Here is a 13449-nt window from a genome sequence, read left to right on the forward strand (position 1 = left end):
AACGTGGTTGGTTTATGGAGCCAATTTGCGGCAAATAGTGCAACTTGCTCTCGCGCGTTTATTACGTCACCATGACAAAGATCTTTTTCTGCTTTGGTGTACGGAAAAAATGTGACCAGTGGTTATTGCAAACGAGGTGCCACCGAAACAAAACAAAATAATAACACTGTATCAATCATTACCGGGCGTATAAAATGGAGCAGGGTAGTAGTAGCATTGCTAAAAACTGATTGGATCTAGTTTGATGAAACATTGAAGAGAGAATTTGCGTAAAACAGCTCCGATGCTAATTTTTGATTTTGATTGAAGATTGTAAAGCTTGATTTTTTTTTGCAAATTGTATTGTCCGTACATTGAGCAACATTGAATGTACCGTGAACCGGGGTGACATTGATAAGATTTCAATTTATTTTTGGAATATTTTCCAGCTGGTGGGGTTTGTCTCACAAATGTTATTTTTAAAGCATTTGCTAGGCCACAGAAGGTCCATGCACAAGTTATGAAAAAAAGTTTTTTAATTTTGCTTTAACAAAAAGTTCTTGTTAAAACCAGATTTAAAGTGTTCAAATTATATTTTAGGTCAAATGTACCATCACTAAGGTTGCTGTTTTGGTTTTAAGACAAAAAGTTATAAATTATATTTAGTTAATTAAGTTTGTTAGAGTACATAACAGATTAGATAACACATAATATTCATAATTTACAAGCTTAATTTATCTTCTCCTAGTGGAAAATTGTTCAAAGAATCCGAAAATGCATTACGTTTCATAATCATTTAGAAAATCATGACACTTTGAGAATAATAAAATTAAACTACGTACCGTAATCTGGGGTGAATCGGGACTACAGTCTGAATAGGGACACTAGTTTTTAGAGCACTTAAAGCTTTTAAATTTGGAAATGGATGTACACATTTTGTTGGCCTGAGTCTGTTCTAACCAAAACCAATTTAGAAAAATCAAAATATTGTGCTCCAACATGGTTAAAACTACTGTCCCAATTTGCCCCATGTGTCCCGATTGACCCCAGTTTACCCCAGTATCACGGCCGTACCATACTGAACGTGTTTTATTTATACTGCGAGAAAATCTCAATCCTATCAAAGTTACCCCGGCTTTCAAAGTCACCCCGGTTTACGGTACTTACTACAGAAAAGAACGAGATAAAAATTATAATTTAATTTACGGCATCTTGTTTGATTTTCAATCATTTCAGCCATTTTCTCTTTCTCTGAAACAATTTTGTTATTGCTCAAATTGTATTTCAAATACAATCACTTTCACATTCATCTTACCTATAATCGTTGTTTGAAAAATATTCCAAAGACATTACTTAGTTTTGTAGCAACATAATTACAGGAAAAACAATAGTTTTCAATAGTAGTCAGTTGATTTGGCAGTGTTGGAACGATGTATCATTTTCAATAATTTCAATGAATATTTCAAAACACAACTTAAAAAAAACTCTTTATACAGCGATTCCCCACGAAAACAGTATGACTCGAAAAATGGTTCTCCGATCCGAGTCAAATATTAAGACCCATATTTTTTTTGTTTGGCTCATAAGGTGAACTACCCGTGTCATTGTCATCGATTTTCCCAACAAAAAAAAAACATAATTTTCAAAAAATCATAACCCCAATCATAACCATTCAACAGATTTAAGTTGTCTTGGATGCAAATGAAAGGTGATAACAGCACCCAAGTCTCTTCAAAACTTCTTCAGGAGTTTGGAAGGAAACTTGAAGAGAGTTTTATCCTACCGCGGTCCAAACTGCTATGCTGTAGCTATCTTGAAGAGCTCTTGTAGAACTCCTGAAAAAAATGTTACTTGCAATTCTCCACGAAAACAGCATGATTCGAAAAAAAGTTCTCCGATCGGGCTCAAAACTTTTCTGGGGGTTCCTTGGCCTAAATATTTTTTTTGTTTGGCCATTAGGGTGACCTACGCCGTGTGAGGGTGGTCCGAAAAATGGCAATTTTCGTCGATTTTCGCAAAAACCACTTTTTTCAAATCATATCTCCGCGCCATTTCATCCAATTTTAGCTGTCTTAGGCGCAAAAGCAAGGTGATTAGTTTGGCTATTTAGGAAAAATAGTAAGAAGATCCAAAAATCTAGCTTAACATTAGAAAAGGTCGTATGAAAACTTGAAATGCTGTTTTGAAGTTCTCGGGACCATGCCTATGCCTATGAAAATTTTACATCACATATCAAAAAATGGTGAAGTTATGTTTTCAATACCCTGAGATACGATTTTTTGAAAATAAAAACTGGGTTTTTCGACGCGCCACGCGCAGAAATGGGAAAATTGCGAAAACGGGAAAAAATCGACTTTTTGCACTAAAACTGCGATAACTTCAGGGTACCAAAAGTTGCGTATTTCAATTACAAAAATTTTGATACCGTAACATATATAGGTCATCGCAAAAATTTTGAAGTTAGGGGTCGTGCATAAACCACGTGGCCTTTTTTTGGAGAATTTTTTTTTTCGTGGTTTCACGCCAACCCCCCCCCCCCCCTATATGGCCACGTGGCTTTTTCCTCCCAAGTGAAAAATCTTTAAAAAAAAACAATATAAGTATAGATTTCAAAAATGTTTATGCACAAATGATGTACCGTCAGTGGTGGTGACTTTAAGTCAAAGAACGATATTACTGTTGTTATTTTAACACAATAAAAACATTTCAAATTATATCGAAATAAATATTGTTGGGGAATGCTCCTGAATTTACCAACATTTTTCCAGAATATGGCTAGTATAATCACACCGTTCATAAATGCCAATCGTTTTAAAATTAACTCATACTCACCCTTTAGAGGGGGTGACATTGGGTCAAACAGAAAACATTTTAATTTGTGTAGGTGCTGTAACACCATTAAAACCAATTTAATAATATATAAAAAACAGAAATTCACTTAAAAGTGTGAAAAAAGTATGATATCACTAAGTTTAAGGTAAATAATAACAGTACAACAATTTATTGAAATGGTACAGAAAGTAAAAAATACTCTCAACAAAACAAGCAACTTAGTAAAACATATGTATTCAAAATTATGGAATTGCAGTGCCATTAATTGCATCCAGAATAAATATGCTTTAAGAATTTAAGCTATTTTTATATATAAACAGCATTCATGATTTAATTTAAATGCGCTTTAAAATATTTTCTTAAAATCGAAATTAATTAAATAGAAAAGTTTTGTTTCAGGAAAATATTTTCATTTTATTTTAAGGAAAATATCTAGTTATGAAAGCTCCTAGTTAATATTTATTTTATTCCAAACATTCATAAAAATCCAAACTAAACCAACTTTTCTTTTTAATTAAGCATGATTGATTCCAATGATTCAGTGTGTCCAAAAAAGTCGAGCTGTTTAATTTTTTTCTCCATACAAGAATCAAAGACAGGGACAAACATTCAATATTACGACCTTTTGAAATGTTAGTCTTATTTTTTTTTGAAAATATTGATTTCGAAAAGATCGGAAAATTTCACGAAAGTTTTATTTATAAACATTGAAATCGCATCATTAGTTGCTGAGATATCGACATAAGAAAATTATGGGTTGTTTGGGTAGTAAACATCCATTTTTCTGTTTTAAAATCTTTGCATGGCAATATCTTAGCAACAAAGAATTTTCTCAGCATTTCAAAAATATATTTTTTTCAAAATTAGGCAAACATGAACACTAATTTTTTTAAATTAATAACTGCAACTAATTTAAAAAAAAGTTACCTAAAAATACTAACTAATATACTACTGTACTTACTAATAAAATACTAATGTACTTTTAGATTGCAAATTCGATTTTACATCGAAAAATAAAATTGAAATTAAGTTGCGGTCAATACTTCGATTTTTTTTAATCAGTATTGATTCAAAAATTCATAACTCAAATAACGATTTTTTGCCCGTTCTGAAAATTTCTGAAAAGTTGGCAAAATTAAAAAAAAATAAAAATAGTGTTTTTTTGCAAATCATGTTTTAGTGACAAAAAGTGAAATTAAAAATCAGCAAAGTAAATTACCATTTATCATTTTTTCAGTGTAGTCGTTATCCATACCTACAAATTTGCCGAAGACACCACATCGACCAAAAATGTCTTCAAAAGATACAGATTTTTTTAATTTTCATTGCTGCCAAATTTGTATAGAAAACTATATGGACAAACTAATTATGCAAAATGGCTTGGGCACCAAAAAGGTTTCAGACGGATTAAAAAATCAAAAATTAAAATTTAAGAATAAAGACCGATTTTGTATAGAATTGCTCGAAAATCGATTTCGTGTCTTTGGAAAAGTTGTAGACAACGCGCTAAAAATCATTCTTTTAGTCATGGACATCCAAATTGTTTAAGTCTTACTCTTACTTTAAATTGATTTTGCTATCGACTACGTGTTTTGATAAATTTTAAAAAAAACTAACTTAATCCACCTATGTGGTTGTTGCCTTCCTCACTTTTTACCAACATTTTGTGATATGATGGGTTTGGACACAAATTCTATCTATATACAAAATTTCGACGGTTTTGTTCGAACGCGAATCAATTCAACACGGAACGTCCGATCGAGGTGCTCTTTGTTGCGTTGGGTTCGTATGGTAAGTTCGTGAGTGCCAAAAAGTTACAACCGATTCCGGAAAATTTTCAGATTGTATGAGAAAGGTTAAAATTAAGTTTTGATCACAGGAGGCTGAATAAGCAAAAAGGCCAAAAACGTCAACAAACGAAAAAAGGCAGAACGAACTTTGTCAGGTAATGGCCTATCTACAATCACTTAGCTTAGAACATCTAAGTAAAGTAGTTACTTAGGAAAGTCTGCAACTTACGTTCGTCATCCACAATCAACTTAGAAAACTTGCTGGGCTGATATACGTTGCTATGCAGTTGTTTGTTTACTTTTGATATGGAAACGTCAACTTACCGTAGATTTTGAAATTTTCCAAACCAAACGTCAGTTTCTAATTGGATTACTTTTCCATTGTAGAAACTCAGATTCATTTCCATTAATTCCAATTTCTAAGCTAAGTGATTGTAGATAGGCCATAAGGCTTGTTTCTAAATAAAAAAAAAATACAAAAATGTCACTTAAGCGGTCATAACTTGAGACTGAGCGTTGTCAGATCTTCAATGTTTTAGACTCATTAGAAAGGTCTGTTGATTACCTAACCAACGATCGGTCGGAAGATGGATCCGGACATAGTTTACATGCATTTAAGTGAGATTCGGCATCAAAAAAGTACATAAATATCACTAAAGTGGTCATAACTTGAGACAGGGATGCCAGATCTTCAATGTATTCGACTCATTGGAAAGGTCTTTCGATTACCTACCCAACGATAGATTGGATGATGGATCCGGACATTGTTTACATACATTTAAGTGAGATCCGGCATCAAAAAAGTACATAAATATCACTTAAGTGACCATAACTTGAGATAGGGTTGCCAGATCTTCAATGTATTGGACTCATTGGAAAGGTCTTTTGATTACCTACCCAACGATGGGCTGGATGATGGATCTGGACATAGTTTACATGCATTTAAGTGAGATCCGGCATCAAAAAAGTACATAAATATCACTAAAGTGGTAATAACTTGAGACAGGGTTGCCAGATCTTCAATGTATTGGACTCATTGGAAAAGTCATTTGATTACCTATCCAACGATGGGCTGGATGATGGATCCGGACATAGTTTACATACATTTAAGTGAGATCCGGCTTCAAAAAAGTACATAAATATCACTTAAGTGGTAAAAACTTGAGACAAGGTTGCCAGAACTTCAATGTATTGGACTCATTGGAAAGGTCTTTCGATTACCTATCCAACGATGGGCTGGATGATGGATCCGGACATAGTTTATATACATTTAAGTGAGATCCGGCTTCAAAAAAGTACATAAATACCACTTAAGTGGTCATAACCCGAGACAGGGTTGCCAGATCTCCAATGTATTGGACTCATTGGAAAGGTCTTTCGATTACCTATCCAACGATGGGCTGAATGATGGATCCGGACATAGTTTACATACATTTAAGTGAGATCCGGCTTCAAAAAAGTACATAAATATCACTTAAGTGGTAATAACTTGAGACAGGGTTGCCAGAACTTCAATGTATTGGACTCATTGGAAAAGTCTTTCGATTACCTATCCAACGATGGGCTGGATGATGGATCCGGACATAGTTTACATACATTTAAGTGAGATCCGGCTACAAAAAAGTACATAAATACCACTTAAGTGATCATAACTTGAGACAGGGCTGCCAGAACTTCAATGTTTTGGACTCGTTGGAAAGGTCTTTTGATAATCTAACCAACGATGGGTCGGGTGATGGGTCTGGATATAGTTTACATGCATTTATGTGAGATCCGATTCACAACTCTGACACTTTTTTATACGTAACTTTTGAACTACTTATCGGATCTTCAAACAATTCAATAGTGCAGTATGGGGCACCAAACCGGATCGAATGCAACTTATTTGACTCAAATCGGATCAGCCAGTGCCGAGAAAACTTGGCAAGAATTTTGAGCACCAAGGGGAATACGCACACACATACACACACACACACAGACATTTGTTCAGTTTTCGATTCTGAGTCGATAGGTATACATGAATATAGGTCTACGAGCTGTTTTTCAAAAGTTCATTTTTCGAGCAGGATTATAGCCTTACCTCAGTGAGGAAGGCAAAAGATTAAGCTAAAATTTGGAATTTATTTTACATTTTTTTCAGTTGTTTAAATAGGCAATTATCTACGATTTAAGATTTTTGATCCAACTTTTGGTTGGAGATATTACCTCAAAATAAATACAAAAAAAAATTAAATTAGTTCATTTTTCAATCTTTTCAATATCTTTGAAATTATTAACACTGGGACGCCCAACGCATGTCCCACGGATGCCAAAGTCTCTCTAAAACGTTGGAAGGGTAACTTCAACTCACAGGTTTTCGGGCTTGTCTCCGAGGATTTTCGGGCGATTTTTTTTTACTAGAGCAAACAAAAGTTGGAACGACGTTTTTGATCGCATAAATTACAGATTTGATCATATCGAGTTCTGCAAAGTTTGAGGATCATCTAGACATCCTTATAATTCACTCAAAAAAAAATGTCCCGGTTGGTTGAGTTATGCCCGAGAACCAGCGAGTTGAAAGTACCGTTCCATCTTTTTTAATGAATTTTATTTATGTTGATTTAGACGGCATTGTACATAAAAAAATACCTACAACTTTGACGATGGATAGTAAACGTGTATTATATGAAATGTTATGTAATATAACAATCCGAACTGTGTAACCCATCAAATAAGGAATATATTTTAGACCAAAATATTCATCAATTTTTTTGGTGAATCTTAAAGTATGCATCGTTCGTTTTTTCGTTAATGGTTATTTTTTTTTATGTTAGACGTTTCACTTGCAAATGAGGTAGTGAAACTGAAATTTTGCGCGATAATCCTGAAATTGGGGTTTTTAGTTTCTTTGAACTTAAAAATATATTGCATGAGAGAGGAGATACAAGATATCTTGAGTTTGTTTTAAGTGTCAAAAGGAAATCTTTCGATTAAGATTCTTCGATCACTTATAGGACCAGCTACGGTAATTAGCTAAGATCTGAGATTTTGAATTTTTTTCGCAGAGAATCATTTTAGACACTTCATTTATAATACATATTTAGTTTTTGCCTTGTTACGAAAATCTTATAAAATTGTCAGCAATATTTATTTTTTAAGTTGTTCCAAAATAGAACTATCAAAGACTACATCTACTTTCAATGCAAATTTGCAAGCACATTTTTAGCTACTTGATACCATCAACAAAAAAATGAAATTGTGTTTGCATTTTGGTACGCATTTTTTAGGGTATATTAACTTTGGATACTGTCACTTTATTTTTTAACAGCTTTTAAAATTTGCAAAACGTAGTTACATGAGTATCGAAAAGTGTACATTCAATTACAGGCTCAAAGTATTGATATGAATCTGCCGAACTATACAATTCAATATTGAATTGGAAAATATTATGACATTGAAATATAAGTAATAATTTTAAACACAATAATTGTATGGTTTTGAAGTGTAACAAAAAATGTATGCATATAAGTAAATTCAAAGCGCGTATTTTTTTGTTTTTTTTTTTAAGAAAATATTTTTTTAAAGGCCACGTGGTCAGCCGTCGACCCCCTCCCCATGGCTTTTCATGGTTTTTCGGTCGGATTTCGGACCCCTCCCCCTAAGGAGACCACGTGGTTTATGCACGACCCCTTATCGCAGTTTTAGTGAAAAAAGTCGATTTTTTCCCGTTTTCGTCATTTTCTCATTTTTGTGCGTGGCGCGTCGTAAAAACCCAGTTTTTATTTCCTAAAAATCGTATCTAATTGTATTGAAAACATAACTTCACCATTTGTTTATATGTCATGTAAAATTTTTCGAGGAATCTGATAAAAATATTTTCAGACAAAGCTTCTTTGGCCCGAGACCTTCAAAACAGCATTTTAAATTTTTTTTTCCACCTTTTCAAATGTTAAGCTAGATTTTTGGAACTTCTTACTATTTTTCACAAATAGCCAAACTAATCTCTTGCGCCTAAGACAGCTAAAATCGGATGAAATGGCGCGGAGATATGATTTGAAAAAGTGGTTTTTGCGAAAATCGACGAAAATTGCACTTTTTTTTTCGAATCATGCTGTTTTTGTGGGGAATTGCTGATAAGCCTTTTAAGGAACAATTGTTTGAAGGCCAAAATTTTTTGCCTAATGTTTGAAAATGTTGTATTGTGGTGTTTATAATGGCGTTTTTACAGTTTTCAAGAGTCTGGAACATAGGCTCTTTGTTCCAGATACGGTAAAACGCAATTTTAAGTTTTCATATGACATTTTAAAATGTTAGGCTGGTTTTTTCAGCCCTCAACTTATTTTTCCTTGAATGGCCAACTAATCATCAAATATTCTTCCCTACAGTTACGATCAAACGTAAACTGTTCATGATCTTAATTGACTTTGCTTTCTTCGTAACCAATTGCTACCAATTTGACCCCCATCGATCGATATCTCGAATTATTTTGCTACCTTTTCCGCTCCATGCCTCGATCTACGATCTTGTCGTCGTTGCCTTCCCAGGCCGCCATCATCACCGCGATCATTTCATTAACGACATCGCGAATTTCGTCGCCTAGTAATACTCCCAGGTCGCGCCCGCGTTCGTTTCGAGGGTCCTAAACAACTCCCCAACCGCCAAAGTCGTCGTCGGCGACAGTCTATAAAGCTAGGTACTGCCATCGGCCCATCGCTCAGTGTTCAGTTTGTCGCGGAACGCGGATCAATTCCTTCTTCACGCGCGCACAGGTCGTCGTGCGTAACTTTAACTCGAAGAGGAGGAGGTATTCCGGCAGTTTGTGTAGTGTAACATCCACGTGGCCACAGGTCAGTTGCCGGTACGGGCCAAGTTCCTGACCGAAGACTTGGACATCAATTACCCGCGTGCAGCAACAACAACTGCAGTGTCTTCAGCTACAGTAAGACCTCGATGGATTGACATTGACTGTTGCTTATAAAATGTTGAGGAAGCATATAAGATTGATTTTATTAAACCAACGGGGATCACTATAAAACGTGTCAACAAGTTGCACAACTGTTTTCACGACCGTTGTTTAACTAAAATAAGTTAAACAATAGTCAATGTATCTGCAGTTCAACAAGTTTACCCAACTTAAGAAATGTCAAACCATCAGGGTCTACTATACTCCAAGGAGTAGGAGAAGTTCGTGTTGCGAGGAAGAAGCTCGGCAAAAACAGTGTGTACAAATTACCTGGCCAACTGCTGGCAACCCGGCGGGCACAGAGGGCGGGAGAAGGTGGTGTTGGACCAGGCCACAAGACTCCCAAGCTCAAGAGACCACTTTCATTTTCGTTCGACCAGTTGCCGCGTGCGGAGTGTGTGCAGAGCTCACAGAAGTGCCACGCCACAGTGCTGCGGGTTTGTGCTGTGCTTTGTAGTGTTCGGGTCTTGGCCAGCGTCACGTCACGTCACGCGTGACGGTGGTGGGTCTCGCGTAATATGCGCGCTTCAAGTGGTGGCCAAGTGAAGAAAACTCAAAACCGCGTGCTTCCCTCTTTCTCTTTCGAACAACAACAACGGACTGAACCGAATCGAGACCCTCTCTTGTTGCTGTTGTTGCTGCTGCTGCTGCTGCTGCATTGCTGATTATTATTGTTATTGGCGTGTTGTGATGCCTGACTGTTGATAATCGGCGTTGGAGGATGGCACAGTGAAAAATGTGCTAACAATACATGTGATAATCAAACTGGGTTATAAGGGAATAAATCCGCTTGAAAAAAAAACAGCTAATATGGGTAAGATTCTATACTTTCCAAAAAAGTACCAGCAGCTAATCAAAATTTCAGCCAATTTTATGTTCATGTTTATAAAGGTTTTTTATAACATTTGTTCATAATTAAGCTGAAGATTTTTAAGTGTTTCTGTGAAAAATTACCATCTCATAGGTGATTTTTTAAATTAACTTGTCGATTTATTATGTCCTTTTTACTTTTGACTCAGTTGGATTTTTTTTACCATATGGAAGTAGTGTTTAAAATAGACATAAAAAACAGATTTAATAATTATTTCCAAAAATTTATTATAAGTTATATATAGTGTTTATCTCCTATACCTTCTTTTTATTTCCAAAACATGAAGGGGCAAATAAAATCAAGAATATAAATTTTCATTAAAATAAGATTAATTGACTGGTTGCAAACATTATTGAATGCATTTTTTTCAATCAATTGGGCCACTTAATTTTTTTCGAAATTTTTAATATCTGAACCATAGATCAGAATATCCTTTTCCTGAACCTGAATGTATCAATATTTTTCATTTTATCGCAATAGAATAATCTCAAAATTTCAAGTTACTAAAAATTTTATGAAATCCACTGAAAAGATGATTTCCATTCACTCCTGAAAGTTTCATGATTACAGTGAGTAATAGACGAATTAAGTGTGAAGTTGCGCGAAGCAAAATGTCAGACATTTTGAGCATTTTTCTCGAAACACCGAGTTAATTTTCGGGTGCCACGATATCTTGAGATTGGATGAACCAAATGGGCTGAAATTTGGGGTGAAGGCTCTCAAGACATATCGAATGTGCATGACGAAGTCTGATTTCAAAATTTTGCTTAAAAAAATACAAAAATAAAAAATAGACGTTTTTATTTGAAACATAATTTTAAAACATATCTTTTAGTAAATAAACCTTTTGAAAAGCGACCATCGTCATGCACACAGGACCGGTTTAATGGTTCAACAGAGTTTTGAAAATGTTTATTTTATGTCAGGTGAAAAAAAATATTAGAATGAAAATTTTCATCAAGTTTAGTGGATTTCAACATTAAGGCTATTTAGTTTGATACATTGAACGCCTAATGTATGGGTACATTTTAAAGCTAATCAATTTTGTTTAAAGAGATTTGTGCATGATATAATTTGAATAATTTTTTGAATAATGCATTTTTACAGTGCTCCAACAGAAAGAGAAATGTGCTCATTTTCCATAATTCCCAGTTCAAATTATTTAACATTTCGGCTTCACCACCCTCTAAAGCCAGCTAAACCACCACGCCAACAATAAAGCAGAAAACACAAAGACGACGATGGTGATGGCTCGAAAGAGATTTCGCATGGACCGGTTTTTCTAAGTTTGTGGGTCGATCGGAAGAAAATGCACCCCCGAATATAAAAGTGGGTCCACTCTTTCTCTTCTTCTCTTTCTCCTTTGATTTGGAGATTCCAGTGTGTGCTGTCACAGTGCCCGAGTGAGAGTGAGAGTGTGAGTGTGAGTGTGAGTGTGTGTTTGTGTGCCGGCTCGTTAAAGGTTACACGTTGTCTGATTGAATTGCAGCCAGCCAGCAGTGTTGCGTAATTTTATGAGCTGCTGCTGTTTGAATCTTGTTTTGTTTTTCCTTGGAGAGTGCTTTGAATTGGATAATGCTCAAGAGTGAGCGGATCGCTTTCTTGTGTATGTGTGTGCGTTTGTTCAGTCAAGTGTGATATGAATTATCTTTTAGGGGGACCGAAAAATTGACGATTAGAGATTGCGTTGCGTCAGGGCCTTTCAGTTTTTCTCTTTTGAGAGTCGATAATTGCCGACTGCAATTTATTACCGGAGTTGACCAGGAGTGCAATTACGGCTGATTTTTTTTTTTGCAAAAAAAATGTTAAGCGTTATTAATTGAAGTTATGATGCAAAAGCATTGTTGAAGACTGTTTGTTACAATTTTGTTTTGAGCTTAGCAACCACAGGTAGTTTGATGAATTGTTTACTTTTGGTCTGGCTTTTGAAATATTGAATTCAATAATTGGAGCCTAACATTTCAAAAGGGCACAAAACTTTTGTAAACAATGGTGTATCCCTTTCACTCAAATGACAGTTTACATATGGTATGAAAGGGACACAAATCAAAGCAATCCACTTTAACGACCCCCGGGTCTTTTGTGGGCTCTGTTGCAAGTTTCTGCTCATTTCTGGGCGTCCGAAGGTTATGTGTGGTGAGTCACTCAAAACCTCTTTTACGCTAATGGACCGACGTTTTGCTTCCCCATCCGATAGAAGGCGTGGTCAGGCAAATTTCGTCTCGAAAAATGTCCGTCTGGGATTGAACCCAGACCATACTGGGGTTTTTGAGGCTACCACGCTAACCACTAAAACACCGGACCCAGCTAACCACTAAACCACCAGAAAGGGACACACTCTTGTTTAAAAAAAGTTATGTGCCCTAATGATATGGCAAGCACGATTTTTTTAATTTTTGTTTTTATAACGTGCACAAAATTATTTCGTTAAGGGGACCGAAAAGTGTATATTGCGATTGAGTTAAGAATGAGGATTTTTTTTCTTATTGAAAAAAGCTAAATTTATGGGTACAAATTCAAATTAGTAATCGAGAATAATTATAACTTGTTGTTGCTGTTCAAAGAACTTTGAGGCTAAAACTTTCAAAAAAGTTTTCAGTTCTTTTTTGTAAAAATATTTCATGAAGCAAAAGCACTCACCTAAAAAAAATTTTTGACAAGCTGAGAAAATTTCGATCAGTTTTCTTTTCAATTCTTAGTAGATAGAACTCTTGAAATTTCAAATCGGTGAAAAATTATTTTTTTCAGTATCAGTGCCCTCATTTTTCAACTCGCGATTCCTGGAAGCTATTGGTTCGAATTCCACCCAGATCAAAATCCAGATTTTCATATGATCCTAGGTTTTTGTACGCACAAGTTTTTTTTTTCACAGGCCCTTTTTGTGGCACATAGACCTGATAAGAATAAAAAATCGAATTGTTTCATTATATTCAGTTGAATTTTTAAAATGAGTTTTTCAAATGCATTCACTTCTTGAACATAAAAAAAGAAGACTAAACAATTTTGTACGTTACAATAATCCATTTATCCACACA

At 35.0% G+C, this 13449-nt stretch overlaps 1 protein-coding gene across 1 annotated transcript in view; it reads left to right on the forward strand.

The window, feature by feature from the left end:
- Positions 1–9922: 9922 nt before the first annotated feature.
- Positions 9923–13449, forward strand: part of LOC119765184 (serine-rich adhesin for platelets) — a 48452-nt gene continuing 44925 nt past the window's right edge. Inside the window, exon 1 of the mRNA XM_038248547.1 lies at positions 9923–9980. The gene's annotated coding sequence lies outside the window, so the exon portion shown is untranslated. The remainder of the gene's footprint in view (positions 9981–13449) is intronic.

This window comes from Culex quinquefasciatus, chromosome 1 (assembly GCF_015732765.1).
Source record: "Culex quinquefasciatus strain JHB chromosome 1, VPISU_Cqui_1.0_pri_paternal, whole genome shotgun sequence".
NCBI lineage: Eukaryota > Metazoa > Arthropoda > Insecta > Diptera > Culicidae > Culex > Culex quinquefasciatus.